General features: G+C 38.2%; 1 long non-coding RNA gene across 1 annotated transcript in view; it reads left to right on the top strand.

Annotated features, from left to right (window-relative positions):
• LOC134294652 (uncharacterized) overlaps positions 1–13,591 on the top strand; it is a 32,043-nt gene extending 18,452 nt beyond the window's left edge. The window contains exon 3 of the long non-coding RNA XR_010001422.1: positions 1,313–13,591. This is a non-coding gene — a long non-coding RNA (uncharacterized LOC134294652). The remainder of the gene's footprint in view (positions 1–1,312) is intronic.
• The last annotated feature ends 525 nt before the right edge of the window (positions 13,592–14,116 follow it).

The raw sequence follows: 14,116 nt of genomic DNA, 5'->3' as shown, positions 1-14,116 counted from the left end.
TGTTCTGTTTACTGGGCTCATCCTTGGTTTTCCAGTTCCATCCTTGTTGACTTTTGCGGTCTTTGCACTGAGTCCAACAGCTTACAGAGCAAAGTAGTAGGTCATTATGGGTTAGTCCTCTAACTGAACATCCCCATCTGAGACAAAATGTATCTTACTTTAACCAAAGGGTATTTTTAATCTATGAGAATTCAAACTTATATAGAGTAGAATCTTGGAATTAAAAGGGACACAAATGTATTTCTGGACACATCAATTCCTTGCTGGGAGGCAGAGGATATTAACTCTTGCAATGTTCCAAGCAAATCTTTCCCTTGTTATTCAAAATCAGCCAAAGTGAGCCAAATTGGCGACTGTCTCATCTTGATATTTACAATAAAAGTTTTGTTTTTGGAAAGGAAGACTAATTTGGATTCATCCTGAAGCAAGATTTATTGAAAGGTAAACAACAGCATAATACATTTAACTTAGTGTATTTATTACAACTAGCCATAAAACTTCCTCCCAGATCTTTCAAACTCTCTTTTTCATTCCTTTAAAAAAATCAATTATAACTATTCAGCATGTTCCCCATTTTCCAATACTGCAATGGACAGTCACTGTCAATGTGTGCACTTGCACTGGATGTTTATCTTTCCAATATAAATGTAACTGTAAGTCTTCCGTCTGGAAGAAACTAAAGAAAGCCTAACTCTAGCTGTTAATCCCACCTAGACTAGACAGATTTAATAAATGGAGGGAATTCCCAATTACCCAATTCCCATTTATTTAATGGAGCAGTTCTTGTCATGACTAACTGATAGAAAGCCAAAGTGATATTGATGACATTGCAGTAGTTGCTTTCGAAAATGTGGAAAATATCCTCCAGCACCATGGAGAATTAAACAGAACAAACAGAAGAAAGATGTTACTACAGCATCAATACTCATGCCAGAACAAGTGACCTATCCTCGTTCATTCCCAATCACATCCTTATTTTTAATAGCTATCTCCCTTCTCAAAATCCATGTCTACTCTAATTTGACATTGTTTTGCAGAGCCTAGCTGGATCTGTTAAATGTTACATCTCTAATATAAGTATTGGAGTTCAAAAGTAATTTGTTACAGTCATAATTTGGGGAGTTGCTTCAACTTAAACTTCCTCATGAGTCAAACATAACCAAATATTTCCTTTTGGTGCTTTAAAAAAAAAGTAATGTATCAAATCAAACACAACCAAGTAACCAGAACACTCCCTATAACAATAGAATTGTGGAGTAATAGAGTTGGAAGAGACCACGTGAGCCAGTCAGTCTAAACCTCTGCCATGCAGGAAAAGAACAATCAGAGCACCCTCAACAGATGGCCATCCAGCCTCAGCTTAAAACCCTCCAAGGAAGGAGCTTCCATCACACTCCAAGGCAGAGAGTTCCACTGTTGAACAGCTCTTCTTACAGTCAGGAAGTTATTCCTCCTGACTGGAATCTCCTTTCCTGTCCTAATCTCCAAGGCAGCAGAAAATAAAGGTAAGTAAAACAGCAATAATCCACAAAAGGAGTGAGGTTGTCCCTCATTAAGTTACAATGATAATGTAACTTACATTTGCTTTGAATTATTTGTAGCAAGTGTCTTCCAAGGTTCTATAAGTCTGTAGAATTATATAATTTCAATACAATTATTAATATTTAAATGTTACCATACTTACTTTAGAAATTAATTCCAGCCACATGTACCAGAAACTATTTTCCATGGTAACATTAATAATAGCCAAATATATTTCCCAATGAGTGCTCCAAAATGACTATTTCAACTGAAATATTAAATGAACTGGACAGTGAAATTACACATAATAGTTTACTACACGAGCTGCCTGTTAGCAGATGTGAGATTCAATTTGGAGGAAAGTATGATGGAATCTCAGAGCATAGACCTCACTTTTGTATCAGGAATTTGTGACCAGGGAGGCATCTGGACGGTGTATGGGAGGAAACACCCACGATGAGGGATTATGACACAGGATAAAATCATGGTGTGATTTTTCAGACTGGAAGTGGCAGACATGTGAATTGTTCTTTCCACATGCAGCTAGAATCATTATAATGTCCTGACTGCCTTGTTTATATGATCCCAGGCCAAGTCTGACTGAAACCAAGATAAAACCTTTTTTTAAAAAAACTCACTCATTTACTCATTGAAGACTAGAAATAAGATTTTTTTTCCCACTATGATATAGAAAAGGGCTCATTTCTCAGTTTGTAAGAACTGGTGTTTTTGAAAGTTTTAGACTCATACTTATCAACCAGTTGTGTCCCTGTTGTGTATATAGCTTCTTTGGATCATGACTAACATGTGTTATAAACCTTAACCTCTTAAAAAATGACCAGAATCCTGGACTGAAGTTGTGTTTCTGTAGGTGGATTTATGTCTTGGAATTAGAATGGGGCAGTTTCATAATGTACAATGTGACAGCTTTGCAATGACACCAATCCGTATCAGAATCAATGAGAATTGGACATTGATACACATCAAGCAACAATGCACATTGGGCGTTGTTGCTGCAGTTCATCAAAAGGGTTTCTTAATGTACAGTCATTCCCCAAGTTATAAACAAGATAGGTTCTGTAGGTTTATTTATAAGTGAAATGTATATGTAAATCAGAACATTATATTGTTAAGTATAACTTCAGACAAATATATATGGGAGAAAGGACATCAATGTGTGCTGCCCCGTCACCCTTTTCCCCGGGGCTAGATTGGTGTTTGCCGTCAAATCTAGCCTCATATGATGAGGCCGTAAATGCGATTAAATGGACAAATTCTGGTTGAAGCTGACCATAAAGTCATTCTACAGAACCTAGATATTCCTAGAGTGTTAATGTCTCAAGTAAAAAAAAAATGTAATTTCTTCATCCCCATTTTTCACTTTCATTGGGATTCTGTGCCCCCAGCCCCAACAAATGGAGAGGGTTGGCTGTGTTTCTAGTCAGCACTTCAGTAACTTCCAATCTGAATGGTTTATTAAATTGTATGTGTCCATTTATCTTCATAGGGTGCCCATTTGAAGGTATAGTGTTCCCTCACTTATCATGGGGGTTACGTTCCAGGCCCACCCGCAATAAGTGAAAATCCATGAAGTAGGGACACTATATTTATTTTAATATTTATACATTATTTTATTAGTTATACACTATTTTAAGTCTTCATCAACCAATCGTGTGTTGATAAATCGCCTCCTTCTCCTCCCGTTGCCGCTTGGGCTCCTTTTCTCTCCCTTCTGCTTCTCCTTCCTCCCTTCCTTAGGCTGTAAATTGTAATTTTTTGTGATTTATAACATTCTTTTAGAGTTTATTGAAAAATCGCAAAACAGCAAATCCACGAAAAGCGAACTGTGAAGTTGTGAGGGAACACTGTACAACTTTTACAATAAAACTTGTTTTCTCCTCGCTTTCATTATATTCTATGGACTATTACCAGGAAGTAGCAATTTTCTCAAGTTATGTGACCCATGAAGTAGGGCCTTTTCCATGAAAGACCATTTAATTTTTTTCTTCCTTTTTCAATTTTTTTCTTTTCCTGACACGGAAAAAAAAACCAAAAAAAAAACTGGATGAATTGATCCATTACTAATTTAAGATAGCTTGTGAACATGCAAATAGTACTATTCTGTTATCGTTACCAACAAGATAAAATAATTTTTTATATCATGATTTCCAGATGTATGCGTAGACTGCAAAAGTACTGAATGATCTATTACATGATAAGAACTAAGACTCGCATCAGGCTGCCTGGGCCATCTGGTTTCTTTCTGCCTGTGTGGGGTAACTTGGAATGACTACTGAGGAAGTCTGGACAATGAAGGTTTTTGTAAAATATCTTTACTACTAAATATTTACAGGATTTGAAGCAGAGGTTACGCCTCTTCCAGAATATTTCTTTTTTGTCATCACTACTTTCTGTCCAGTTTTCCCGTTCCCACCCCCCCAATAATCGGCACTAACTGGATATGAACAAATCTCCTTGCATAATTATAGCAGTTTGACACCACATTAACTGCCATGGCTCAATGCTATGGAAGCATGAGAGCTGTAGTTTTACAAGCACTTTAATTTTCTCTGCCAAAAAGTGTTTGCTGCCTCACCAACTACAAACCCCAGAATTCCATATGATAGAGCTATGTTGTCAAACTGCTATAATTCTACAGTGTGGATATAGTCAGAGATAAATTGGTGTCAAAGTGTTACAATTCTGCACTGTGGGTGGCATCTTAGCAACTGGTTCATTATCTGTTATACAGTATAGTTAACTTTTATTGCATATGCTGCTGAACAATCCTTGCAGTTCCCAGAATCCTGTGAACCAGGTCTTATTCCACCTTTGCAGAAATCTCCTAAAATGACTTGTGAAGTCTATTTTTCATAGCTGACCACCAACCACCAGCAATATCTCACAGGACTCACATTTTTGGGTAAAAATAAGTGCTTAGTCTGTCCTACGAACAACCCAATTGTGAACCACATGGTTTCATAAAAAAAATCCAACATATCACTGGGTCACATGTGACAAGGCCACAGATTATTTTTTTTAAAGGCTTCCTGCTTTTGATCTGGAGTTACTAGCTCAGATCATTGCTGCTTCTCGATGCAATCTCTGCTTCAAAATGCCCATATTTTGTCAAATCATGGACATAATGGTAAACTCTGAAGTACCAAGACCTTAAAGACACACGACCCCAGAAAGTTCAAATATTCAGGCAGCTGTACAGATCTGTGTCACCATATCAGTTCTAGCAGTTTTCATTTTTTAACTCAAAATATTACCCATTAAAGTTCTTGGTATAGTGAATTGGACATTGCAGTATAACTCTAGAGACCAGGATATGATTCCCCACGCAGACATCGAAACCCACTAGATCAGTGGTTCCCAACCTGTGGTCCGTGAACTACCAGTGGTCCCCAAGAACTAAAATATGGCCTGCGGCCTCACCTTTACTACACCATTGCATCAGGAGTGACTGATCTCGCAAAACCCTCTTATAGTGCCAATGCAATGGGGATGTCGGGAGGAGAGAGGTTGACTACCCTCGAAAGGCGTGACAACAAGCCCCCTGACTGCTGCTTCTCCTCCTCCTCCCTCCCACTGAGCAGAGCCGTTCCCTGTGGCGCCTGGAAGTAGGGGTGTCTTGGTGACTTTGTTTTTAGGCCTATTCCTGGAGTTATTTGGGGTGCTGATTCGGAAAATTGCATTGGATAGACCGCATCAGCTCTAGATTATTAAATATGGTTTTCTGTGCACAAATAGATGGTGATTACTGGATGGCATATGTTCTATATCAGAAAGTAGAGCTGTTGTGGTCTATCCAGTGCAATTTTATGAATCAGCACCCCAAATAACCAAACTGAATCTAAAGTTGACCTAAAACTGATTCGTAACCCATTTGGTACTAATGTTGGGGAGTGGTCCCTGGTCAAAGTGGTCCCTAGTCAAATAAAGATTGGGAATCACTGAAGTAGATGAAATTGGATAAGTCACATAGTCTTGGAAAACCTTATGATTTGCTTTAGGGCCAGAAATGACTTGAAGAGACACGACAAATATAATCCCACAATAGTATATTGCTGCTGGGAAACAACTGTTCTGTTTCCCGCTACCTGTGCTTATTATAGCTAAGCTTGGAGGGTAATGGGGAATCTGACACACAGGCCCCAAGGATTAAGCAAAAAATGAGCATTCATACCCTGTAATTCCTTGCTACATTGATGTACTGATCTTTAGTAATAGCATAAATAGAAGAATCCTGGAAACCATAGCCTTGACTCAATTGATGGGCAAAACAGTGTAGTGATTAAGATATGAAAAGAATTTAGCTATCCAAGAAGTATGAGTCATTATTGCTTTCCCTCTTCACCTTCTCTATAACCACTGCTTCGAATGATGGCTGAACGCTCATTTTCAAAGGCTCTCAGCCAGACTGTGGAATGAGAACAGATCCAAAAAACAGACAACTGGAAGTTACTGCATTCAGTGCCAAAGAAGAAAAAAAAAACCAAGAATGGAAATGGAGGTGGAAAAGGGACGCTGGGATTTAATTATTTGTTCTTGCTGTCATCCTGATTCAAAGTAGAGTAGAGTCTCACTTATCCAACATAAACGGGCCAGCAGAATGTTGGATAAGCGAATATGTTGGATAATAAGGAGGCATTAAGGTAAAGCCTATTAAATATCAAATTAGGTTATGATTTTACAAATTAAGCATCAAAACATCATGTTAGACAACAAATTTGGCAGAAAAAGTAGTTCAATACGCAGTAATGCTATGTATTAATTACTGTATTTATGAATTTAGCACCAAAATATCACGATATATTGAAAACATTGACTACAAAAATGTGTTGGATAATCCAGAACGTTGGATAAGTGAGTGTTGGATAAGTGAGACTCTACTGTATCCCAAGAAAAACTCCTACTTGCACAAGTTGGAGTTTTCCTTTGATTTGAGTGGCAGGCATGTTTTCTGCATTCAATTTGACCTCCAGGCTAAAATCCTGGACAAGCAAAGAAGTAGGTCTTATGCTAAGCTTGGTATGGGACTTTTAGAAACTTCACTTTTCTTAGTAGTTATGGTGGCCAGGGAATTCTGGGAGGTATATCCCCTAAAGATATCTTTTCCAAGATCTGTGGCAATCCCATAAAAATGGCCAGAATCTAGTTGGGTTGTTACACCAGAATAATTTCTATAGAAGTCTGGTATAGCACCGAGACTGCCATTTATTCCTTATTATAAGGGATGTTTCATATATGAGGAGTGGAAGTCTTGTCCCTTATAGGGTTGGCAGAGGTTTCTTATAAGCAATGTGCTCTGAGGGCTAGAAAGTTCATTTTAGATATGTATATGGACGTTATGGCTTCCATAATTTTGCAGAGAAACACAGGGCTTGCATTTACTATTTAGGTATAACATAGATATGTACGTACTTTATCACTGTCCGCCATATATGTCCTTATTTCTAATGGTCTTTTGTTGTTGTTTTGAAAACCTGTCAACACCGTATAACATCTAAGTAGTGCTTGAGGAGGATGGTATCCAATACACCATTGTGCAAATAATTCCCCATTCACCGCCATGCAGTGGCATGGGCACATAGCTCTGCCCTCTCCCTCTAACTGAGATGGTGAACAGAATATCTCGGCCAACTACATGTACTCCCTATAGTCATGACCTCCCTCTGTTTAAGTACATTGATGGAGCTTTACACCTTGAACGAGATCTTTGTGAATATGTTTATGAAAATAAACCTATTAGGATGCTAATCTGGGTACAAATAGGTCTGGGGCACTTCTAATGGTCATTCCCCATGTAAAACATTGTATATGATTTGAATTAAGTTTTCGGCACATGCAGTTGTGCTGTCAGGATGGACTTCCTCAATCCCTGGCTGCTACACAGATGGTTTGGAGAAATTGCTGGATGGAGTAAGTCTGAATGAAGGCTCAGGGTGTTGTGACTCAACCTTTGCCTTTGTGTGACTCTGATGTCGCTTTGTATGACTCTGAAGAGGATTCTGGGTTATATGTGCATAATGATGGGATTCAGGATGAATTTGAAGATGACTCTACTGCTGGGAATTATAGGAGCGTTCTGGCTGTGGGAAATGAAGAGCAGGGAGTTGTTCCCCTGGGAATAAATCATGATGTTGTTTCTAATGAGGAATTTCAGGTGCAGGAAGCAGAAAGGGAGGATAGCGCTTTGCCTCTGCCTGATAACAGTAATGAGCTCAGTGGCCTTGACTCTGAGGATCTCGATCGGGCTACAAGACTGAAATTTAGAGGGTTGCGGTAAAGTCTTCGCATAGCTAATAAATGGGAGGTGAAAGGGCAAAGGAATGCCTTTATGTCATGCTTTTAAAACAGTCTGCTGGGAGAGAGAGATCTCTGTCAATGCAACTTCATCGCTAGATCAAGAAGCAAGTCTTCTTTCCTGTACCAAGTTTGCTTTCCTCTATTACCATGTGGAGATATTCTGTTTGCTGGGACTTTTGGCTGCTATGAAAAGGACCTTGTTTCATGCTCTATGTTTCTATGGACTAATTGCTCACAGCCTCGTTTTGTATCTATCTTCTGGAACTGAACCTTTACCTTTTATGAACTATCTTTTGCCTATTTTCTAAATAAACTACAAAAGACTACTTCCTGTGTGTGGCTTGATGTCTTTAGCAAGGTGAAGCTAGCCTAATGTGCGACACAGGGAGATTTCTAGAAAAAAGAGGTAGTGGCAACCTTATGTGTACAACTTCTGTTTAATCATTCATCTGACGACAGCTTCTTAGTCAAAGCATCAAAATGTGAATATACATGTACATATCTCCCCAGTCTGTTCTCCATGGAAACACGACATAAAAAAATATTTCTAGCAAAAACAATGAAACCAGGAGGGACTGTAGGAGGATCTTAGTTACTTACACAAGAATGTAAAGATGGAATACAAAATGAACCCAGTGGAATCATTGTGACACAAATGAGTGTCATTAAGGAGAATGAAGTGCAGTGATTGAGGTGCAGTTCAATATATAAAAATGCTTGTGCTTTCCACAACTATCTTGTATAGGGGAGTGTGTGTGTTTTGTATTTTTTGTAGTTGAAAAATTGCTTTTTTGTTTGGTTTTTGTCTATTTCTAGTCCTGGTTTAATCTGAAAAGCTGCAAATCTTTTGGGTCCAGTGCACCTGTAGGCTCACTTTCTCCCACATTTGCAATTCTTTAGGGTTTTTTGTGTGTCAGGAGCGACTTGAGAAACTGCAAGTTGCCCGGATGTTTGATGTTTTACCATCCTCGTGGGAGGCTTCTCTCATGTCCCCACATGGGGAGCTAGAGCTGACAGATGGGAGCTCACTCCGCTCCTCAGATTTGAACTGCTAACCTTTCAGTCAGCAGTCTTGCAGGCACAAGGTATTCACCCATTGCACCATTGGGGGCTCCAATTCTGGAATGTTTTCTTGTTATCTTAGCTTCTCACCCTATTGTAGTTTGTGTTTAGTCCTGAGGAGTATTATATCTCTTCAACAGCATATAATTGCTACAAATGAATTAAAATGATTAATAATCTCCTAAATGGTGTGCCTGCACTGAAAAATGTGTGTAGCTTGACACCACTTTAACTGTTGTTTAACTCAATGCTATGGTGGAGTCCTGGAATTTATAGTTTGGTGAGACGCAAGCACTCTTTGGCAGACTTTGTAAAGCTACCATTCCCATGATTCCATAGCATAGAGCCATGGTAGTCAAAGCTGTATCAAACTGCATTAATTATACTGTGTAGATACAGCCTTAGTCAAGTAATTTTTTTTCCTATCTGCTCTCGCCATTCAGGGTAAAGGATTTCTCATTAGCAGCTTCCACGCAGTTGGGGAAATGTGTAGATCAACAGTTGCTAGGATTTTTGTTGTGTGTTAAAGGTATGGAAAATTAATGCAGAGGTCAGGAAAACTTAGTATAGTGATGAACTAAGATAATTTTTGCTGATTTCATTGCATGACACGTACATTATGTCTGTCCTGGATTTTGTAAGAATTGTGGTGTACTTGGTTTATCATCACTTGTGAGTCACAGCAGAGCAGGAAAATGAACTTTCTGTGAATAAAGAACAGATTGGTATGAAAAACTGTAAACTATTATTAAAATGCTAAATAACTTTAGCACATGGGTGTATTTGTTTATTTGGATCTATTGGTTGGCTAATCATTGATTGGCCATCAACCCCTACCCTATTGTGGATAACACAAAGAATACATATATGACATATAAGATATTATTTTCTGCACTTTTGAATATAATTCTATGGTGGAAGAAAAAATGATTGTATACCAACAAAATGGGAGGGAGAAATTTCATTCTCACATAATAGTTATTCATATTGTAATAATTTGAAGCGGCACCATGAGTGCTTCCACATAGGGACATTTAATGAGAATTGCCTTTTCTCTTGCAGTGCAGCTAGAATTCTGTTCATGGAAAACAGCTAGAAAAATTACATGAAAGAATATAAGCACGGTTCCACCTTTTCCAAGTCAATGTACTTTCAAGACTGTTAATAAGCGTCAAATGTTTCAAGAGACTGACAAGAGCGCCACATACAGAAATTATAGCCAGCTCTAGATTCTTTTTTTCCCCTTGGCATGTGTACAAAATCTAGGTGGAATTTTCATTCGGATGTCAACCAGTACCAGTTCCTACAGTTGGCCAAAATTGTTCTCATGCTGCATTGCAGTGGAGGCTGGAAAGAAGGGAATGAGCTTTGTGTGTGTCAGCAGCAACTTGAGTCGCTTCTGGTGTGAGAGAATTGGCCGTCTGCAAGGATATTGCCCAGGGGACGCCAGGATGTTTTGTTGTTTTTACCATCCTTGTGGGAGGCTTCTCTCATGTCCCCGCATGGAGCTGGAGCTGATAGAGGGAGCTCATCCACGCTCTCCCCGGATTGGATTTTAATCTGGCAGCCTTCAGGTCAGCAACCCAACCTTCAAGTCATGAGGCTTTAACCCACTATGCCATTGGGGGCTCCAGGGAATGAGCTGGCAAGGTCTTATATTATACTCAATTTCAAATTCCCAAATGAAGACTTCTCCAGTGTTTTTACTGAAAACTCTAAACTGAAGGAGGCTCTAAAAACTAAAGCACTCTTCACTCCAAACAGTAAAAAAAAATCCAGATGTAGCACCATAGGCTTTAGAATTTTATGAATGAGAAAAAGCACTGAGAATGCACAGTATTTTTTAATATATGCAAATGTTCAGAGCCCTTCAGAATCTAATAAAAGCAGATGGCACAACCATTTATGTTGTAGTATATTCTAACTGCATATCCGGGATGCCTTAGCTCTGGCCATCTCCAGTTAGACATTCATAACTCTCTCTCCTTCTCCCTTAGTGCTCAAATTTAAATAGATTAAATTGTTCACCAGCTGAAGGTTGTTGCATTCTAAAGGCATGACTCTGAATCATCAAGAATCATTAAAGGTAACATAGTCGATCTTTGATGCATGGCAATATCTTCTACCTTCTGTAAGTTCTTGTTTATTCAATATTTGGTTAGTCATGGCTTACCTCAGCATAACTAGTGGGATATCCACATGGCACTATTTTAGCAGTTTGATACCACTTTCATTGGAATGGGTCCATTCTATGTGGTTCTGGGACTTGTAGTTTGGTGAGCCATCCAAAAGACCTTGAAAAGAAAAGGACTGGGAATCAGTTTAATTATTAATTGCCAAACCACAAGCTTAATGGTTCCAGAGGATGGACCCATGGGCAGCGTGGGCAGCCAAAATAAATACACCACGCAGTGGTTCTCAACCTGTGGGTCCCCAGATGTCTTGGCCTTCACCTTCCAGAAATTCTAACAGCTGGTAAACTGGCTGGGATTTCTGGGAGTTGTAGGCCAAAACACCTGGGGACCCACAGGTTGAGAACCACTGCCTTAGTGCATACCATTTTAGAGACATGTTGGTTAGTAACAGGGAAATTTAAGGAGAAAGTATTTTCAGATATTGAAGATTAATATATACACTTCAGGTTTCTTGTCCTTTCCTATTCAGTTGCTCTTTATGCATGAGTGCCTTATGCAAACATGCACATTAGCAACTTGAGAAAGATCATTTAAGGGCAAAAGAAAGCTTGAGTGTCTCATGCCTTTATTCTGTTTGTTCTACATAAAGTCTGAAGAGTAGTTTATGTATCTCCATGGGGAGTGGCACAAGTTCCTAGTCCAGAGGAAACTCATCTGAAGATGAAAAAACCTTGTAATACTGTCGAGGATCATAAAGTGAAGACCGCTAAGGCAACATCTTTTCCTGATCCTTGTCTCCAAGATGATCATGAACTCCCCAAATTTAATAAGGATGTTGTGGTTAAGACAAAAGTGAATGTGTATGTTGATGGCATGTGGATGAATGACAATATACTTTGGGGGGGGGGGGCGGAATTTTATAACTCACATTGATGTGTTGTATCTTAGGGGTTTTTTGTATAAAGGGTTGACCTTTTTTGTATGCAAAACCACAGTTTACATTAATTGTCAAATTACTAATAATTGTACTTTAAATATATACACCTAGCCTTTACCAAATCATATACAGTAGAGTTTCACTTATCCAAGCCTTTCTTATCCAAGGTTCTGGATTATCCAAGCCATTTTTGTAGTCAATGTTTTCAATATATCATGATATTTTGATGCTAAATTCGTAAATACAGTAATTACAACATAACGTTCCTGCGTATTGAACTACTTTTTTCTGTCAAATTTGTTGTATAACATGATGTTTTGGTGCTTAATTTGTAAAATCATAACCTAATTTGATGTTTAATAGGCTTTTCCTTAATCCCACCTTATTATCCAGGATATTCGCTTATCCAAGCTTCTGCCGGCCCGTTTAGCTTGGATAAGTGAGACTCTACTGTATTTCAGTTACAACAACACTTGAAGCTGTTGAATTATTGTACTCTTTTCCTCTTATTAGGACAGAAAGAACCTAGCACTAAGTCAGCATTTAGCTTGAGAACATTTACTTGTAGATTATGTACAGAAACTAAGGGAATGGGTCCAGTAAATTAAAAGATAACAACAACAACAACAACAACAACAACTTTATTCTGATATCCCACCACCATCTCCCTGAAGGGACTTGGGGCAGCTTACAAACTGCACAAGATGCCTAAAAAGAACATAAAAGTGAACACAGTATAAAATACAATAAAATAAAACACATGCAACATAGAAAACATCAATTCAGACTCAACCTGCATTCCTCTAAGCATGGCGGTAAATTACTGGCACCATGGTCAGGTTGATGCAATTTAGTAGACATTCACTCTTTCACTTTGCGTATGTTTCTTATGGCAGTATCTCATCTTTGGGGTGAAACATCTTCTCTTTTGGTCTGAACTTTAAATGAACTATCCGAGGTGCTGAACCTATTTAATGAGAAGACTCCAATACTTTAGATAACTCCTTTAGTATTCCAACTCAGATTCTGAACAGGTTGCCCTTCTGCTGCGTTCTACTCACGGGATTCTCTACTGAATTAAATTATTATAGATGGAAGGAAGCCTTCCATGTATGAATGGCAGAATTTGCATTCAACCTAATGTCCAGTTGACACAGCTCTGAGCTGTTAGAAAGATAGAAAGGGACACCTTTTTGCAAGTACATTGACTTACAGACAAGTCATGTCACTTCCTTTTCAAAAAGTCTATGAAAGGAATAACAGTTCAGCAGGATTTCTACATTTTACATCATGGAAGATCTATAAGAGAAAAGATTGTACTTTTTTTCGGTGTTAATCAATTCCGACAGTAAAATCCAGAATGTATTATTTGTTTCTTTGTTTATGTATTTATTTAATTTATATCCCACCTTTCTCCTCACAGGGGGCCCAAGGCTACTGACAATAAGTTCAAGAAGCTAAAATCTTCTTGTTTAAAAGTTTTTAAAATAGTAAAACAAACAAGTCTATTAGAATTATGTCTACCGCAGCAGCAAGACGAATCAGTGACACATACATGTGGATTCATGCTTTGTTAGCTTTTTATTTGAGAATATTGCCATAAAAAAACCTTGCCAACTGTGTTTTTGTGGTCTATATTTATTTTGGCGCTTTCATGTTCTACAAGTTTATTGCAAGCCCCCTGGTAAGCACAGTTTGGCAATAATTTGAAAATGTGTTTTGACATTTCTGTGGTTTTGCTAACCATAGGCTACAATAAATATCCACAAAAAAAACTCAGGTTTTGCCACATTGCCATCATTCTGATATCCTTGTAATAATTATGATTAATTACAATGAATTAATTTTAAATGAATAAGCATTTTCACAAACATCTAGCTCTGAAAGTGACAATCCCAAGACACACATGGTAGTATTCCTTGCCTACAGTGGTGGGAGTAAAGGAAGTATTTCCCCTTCTTTTATTCAGTCTTTTCATTTAAAATGTGGTGGTAACATCAAAATGAGAAATAAATGGGTTCACAAACAAATCATGTCTGATTTTACCCTAGAAACACATATATCTAACTAACATGCTTTAGGCATATTCTGAAAAAACACGAATCATTAGAAAATAGAATAATGCTTGATGTGGTGGAAAGAAGTA

Source organism: Anolis carolinensis, chromosome 1 (assembly GCF_035594765.1).
Source record: "Anolis carolinensis isolate JA03-04 chromosome 1, rAnoCar3.1.pri, whole genome shotgun sequence".
Classification (NCBI taxonomy): Eukaryota; Metazoa; Chordata; class Lepidosauria; order Squamata; family Dactyloidae; genus Anolis; species Anolis carolinensis.
The sequence above is the reverse complement of the archived record's forward strand: the minus strand, read 5'-3'. Positions and strand labels throughout refer to the sequence as shown.